Genomic DNA, 4,609 nt, shown 5'->3' with positions numbered 1-4,609 from the left:
CACTTATGCTCTGCTGTAATTGGCATTAACAGAGCGTTAACAAGCTGCCAAGGGGCATCCAAACACTCTCTGCTAACCAGCATGAGGACTTAAGGCTGCATGTACAAAACAGAATTAAAAGGATTTCAAATAAAATTGGTTCCTAGCATGGCAGCCTGATTAAGCAAATTTTCATGTCAGTAGCCACTTTTGCCTTGGGGGAAAAGTCAATGCAGTGTCCTGGAAATGTCAGAAGAATAGAGATGAGCTGCACCTTCTTGCAGACTCCCTGCACCAGCTGCAGCTGCTTCTACAGCAGACCGGCTTTCCCAGGGGAGGATCAGCTCATCATTCCCAGAAGTATTTTCATCAGCTGAAAATCTGTCCAGAGATGGCCATGTGGGAGCAGTTTCTCTTGTTCCTTGGACATGCACAGCCTGCGAAGGAAGTCTTAAATTTAACAAACAAATCGAAGTATCTCTGTTGAAGAAGGTAGCACAAGGGGCAACATATTTGACAGCCAAAAATATCCTTAATACAGAAGCAAGAAGGCGCTCACTGTGCCCCCTAAATTTTGATTTCATCCCAAGGCCCATTTTTTTTAATCTTGCTTTCAATAAGAAGGGTGCCAGTTAATTTCTTCCCCCTGCAATAAATCTTTTATAGTTGCCATCTTTACCATAGATGCCATGTGTAACCTCGGACAGGTCACTTGATATACTTGCACCATTTCTGTAGAGTGAGAATGATAATGTCCAATTTGCTTGGTCCACAATGCCTCTTACTCCGTGCATCTGTGTGAATGTGGAATGTGTGCATGTGCATAAACCCTAATAGTACAGCTCTTCCTTGGGGACTCTGGAAGTGTTACTGTTGTGTTTTCAGCAATAGTGATGATGTTGCAACTGCCATCACATCACTGCATAGCGGTTGCTAAACTGTAGTGCTTTTAAGACCCTCTGCTGGGAACAACTCCGAGCAAATTGTGCTGCTGTGGCACACAAATGACAGCCGGGACAGATGCATGTTTGCAGCATGAGACATTTCCCTACATGATATATATGAAAGCAAGCTCAGCCCAAGTGTCATTACAAAACCACTCTCTCAACAGCCCCGTGATGCCACTGAAGGAGGAAAATAAAAAGCTCCTCCTGCACAACATGTGAGCAGTGTGTAGGCATTTGTGCACCAAAAACAAGCCATCGTGAAAAATCCCCAGAGCATATTAGCTATTTGCAGAGCTCTTACACACAGATACAGATGCCTTGCTCAGTATTACTGCATGCCTGGCCCAGCTGCCGTGGGCTCTGAGCTCTCAGTGTGCACAGCTGTGCCTTCTTGGGCAGCCTCCAGAAGGTCTGCTGGGTGCTGTGTCTCTGAACACACCGAGTCCTTTTGAACCAGGCTTGGCATCCTTTAATTAAATGCCTGACTTTGTTCCCTGGAGATGCTAACCAGGCTTTCAGGTTTCACGTTTGATCTGAAATCAGTGGCTGGGGGGCCTGGGAACAGAAGGCGTGTGTGCAGGGACAGCCGTCTGCCACACACATTTCAGCCAGCCCCTGAACATCTCCATTGCCAGCAGACACGTATAGCATTGCCTAGCATGTTTCCCAAAATGCCTGACCTTCAGCTACCTTTAAAAACTCCTCACTAAATTGCACACATGCATTCCTGTGTGTTTACAGCACTTGATCTATTGGAAAAGAGCTTTCTGAACACAAAGATGGATTTTCTCTGGATCATGATTCAGGCATTCAGGTTTGCTTTAATTTTTAGCACGCTTCCATGATGCAGTTTAGGTCCTAGAAAATGTCCAGGCTGAGTAAGGAGAGCAGAGAGATGAGAAGCTGGAATTTCCATCAGGTTGTTATTGAAGACATGCCTGAAGTTCCAAGCTGAACTTTTCCATGGGTTTAGATTAAGGTGTGGAGGGCAAAGGTGAATCTATCCATGCCCGTAACATCTAAAGAATTGGGTACAATGAAGGTCAGGGCTCGAGTCTTGGTTTTAGGCAGAATCACGTTAGTAGTGGCCAAGCACCAAAGTTTTAACCTGATCAAAAGCTGCACTGGGAATTGGACTGGGGTCTTCCAGCTCAAGCTGTTTGACCATTGGCATCTGCTCTGGGCTGCTGGTCTGGGCTGGCCATCTGTCCATGGTGTCTCCAGAATGAGGCCCAACCAATTTAGACTTGGGCACAGGTTTTCTCAATTCCTGAAGTGTTTATCTCTATTTCTGTGGCTGTGGAGGGAATTACAATGTCTGGCTTTTGGAAGGCTAAGCTTCAAAGTTTCAGCTACATTCCCTTCAGATGGCTAAAGTCAGGTGGCACAAATACCAGTTGTAAAGATCCCTGATGTAGTTTGTGTCCTAGGAAGGATTAAAACTTATTGCAAACAGGGACGTTAACTTCCTATACTGCATTAAAAACATTTTACATTCCTATTAAAATTACTAAGGTATTTAATTAAAAAAAAAAAAAAAAAAAAAAAAAAAAAGCCATACTTAAGCCATTATCACATGCAGTTTTTTATATCCACATTTCATGTTGGCAATTCAGGTATAAATTATTACAACATTAGCAGGCCAGTCCTGCCATCTGATCTTTTTTTCACGTCTGAAAGTCAATACTAAATGATGGAGCATTTGAGAAAGCCATGGTTTGTAAATGTTGTGTGATTTCTCCTGCCTTTATGAGGAAAGGAGACAGACACGGTGATTTTACTACTCAAATTTTCCTTCATTCCCCTTTTCCTTGGGATAGCTAACTAAGCTGGCAAGCTGTCAGAATCAGAAAGTGCTGTGCCGGCTCACCAAGGGCAAAAGCACGCGTGTGTATTTAAGTACGCACGCAACCCAGCTGATTCAGAAAACATTAACTGTGGTGTAAAATGAATTCCCTAATGTGGCCTCCTGATAGCTCTGAAAAGGAGGGTTGACACTTTGAGCTATGTCCATGGGATCCTTCTGGAGTAAAATGTCCACCTCAGAGGCTGTGTCATGGCCAATAGCGCCAAGATCTTACTCCTGCCTAGGACTGAAAATTCAATAACACCCTCAGGGGCATGACTTGCTACTGTTGTTTTAACACAACATGGTTGTGTTGAGAATTTGCTTCTGAGCACCTGCTGATGGCATAGGACACAGGTCTGCACCTCTCTGGGCCAGCTGGCTTTCCTCAGGTTAGAAAACCTCTTCCTAAGTAAGGGAATCAAGCATACTGCCATGCATGCCAAAACACATTTCAGTGAAATACCCAAAATAAAAATGTGGGCAGGAGTTCCTCTCAGCAGTTTGGATGAGGCAACAGCAAGAAGCAAGTTGTGCAGGCAGGTTGGAGAGGATTCGGTGCTTTCTGCTGCATCAGGGCTGCACCCTGGCTTATCAAGTTATCCAGTGAATTCCCCACAGCATTCATCTGTAGACCTCCTCTGCTGACCTCCTCTTCAGTGCACATTTTTGTGCCCAAACTGTGAAGTCCGCATGTTTTTATGTCCTTCTGATCTGACCTGCATCTAGGTCTGGCCTCTTGCACAGCCCCCTCCCTATATTTTTTCCTGGTCTGATCCCCCATTTCAGGAGAGACGGTGGAGGAGGAAACCCTGCAAGGTTGGGAGTGCTGCGTTTCATAAGGGAGTGGAGGTGTTACCAGCCCATAAAGTGCTTTGCACACTTTCTCAATGAAGGCACCTCTGGTGGCGTCAACCATGAGGCAGAGTTTGCTGCAGGGTTTGCTTCTTATTGCATCTGTCCAGAAAGGTCAGGAGGGTCCCAGGGGCAGCAGGCTGGCTTCTCTGGTGCCTTTGAATGGGTAAGGGAGCCCGTCTAGCTGAAAGTCACACACCACTTGCCCCCTCTGTGAGCCAAATTTATATTAAGTGTCGACTGAGAAAAGCTGGAATCTGTTTACCTTTGACACACTTCTAATTACTTGAACATGCCCTTCGCTGGGAACACGCTCATTTCCAACTTGCCCCCAACCACACATGCTCTTTTGCCCACTGCCAGCACCACTGAAGGTGGGACACATGGACTGCTTCCATCACCCAGACCAGTTTTTACAAATGTTTATTTGCTTTGATGCTCAGAGCTGCTGATGTTATCACTTTTTTTTTAAACTTTATCTATACTTTCATACAACATTCTAATTGTTTGCCTTCTAAAAACATGGTTTCATTAATTTAATCTTGTACTGCAGAACATTTTATGAGATCTTAAAGAAACTTCATACTGTGCATTAATTTCTTTCCACATAATTGTATTTATATTTCAACAAATAGACTTGAAGTACATTATTATTCTAAAATGAGTGCTAATGGGTTTCAGCACTTTCATGCAGCTAATCGTGCATTTATTTCACAGCTTTGATGGCTCACAAAGACTTCCATTTCTTCATTTACATGAAACAACTGTGAAGGATAAATTAAATGGCTGCTTATTTCATCTACGGATTTTTTTTTCCTGAAAACTCTCCTCAAACAGTCCACTGCTGGTATACAACATGTAATTCCTTCAAAAATGTAGACCTCTGTCAGGAAGACAGTTCCATAAATGAAAAACACAAACCTTCATCCACCCCCCAGCCTGAAAAAAAAAAAAAAAAAAAAAAAAAAAAAAAAAAAAAAAA

The 4,609-nt window shown here is 43.6% G+C and overlaps 1 long non-coding RNA gene across 2 annotated transcripts in view; it reads right to left on the bottom strand.

Moving 5' to 3' along the window:
- Positions 1 to 788: 788 nt before the first annotated feature.
- LOC118168428 overlaps positions 789 to 4,609 on the bottom strand; it is a 15,766-nt gene continuing 11,945 nt past the window's right edge. For both annotated transcript variants that reach the window (XR_004751554.1, XR_004751555.1), the window contains exon 3: positions 789 to 2,667. This is a non-coding gene — a long non-coding RNA (uncharacterized LOC118168428). The remainder of the gene's footprint in view (positions 2,668 to 4,609) is intronic.

Source organism: Oxyura jamaicensis, chromosome 5, assembly GCF_011077185.1.
Source record: "Oxyura jamaicensis isolate SHBP4307 breed ruddy duck chromosome 5, BPBGC_Ojam_1.0, whole genome shotgun sequence".
Lineage (NCBI taxonomy): Eukaryota > Metazoa > Chordata > Aves > Anseriformes > Anatidae > Oxyura > Oxyura jamaicensis.
This window is presented reverse-complemented; position numbering and strand designations above follow the sequence as displayed.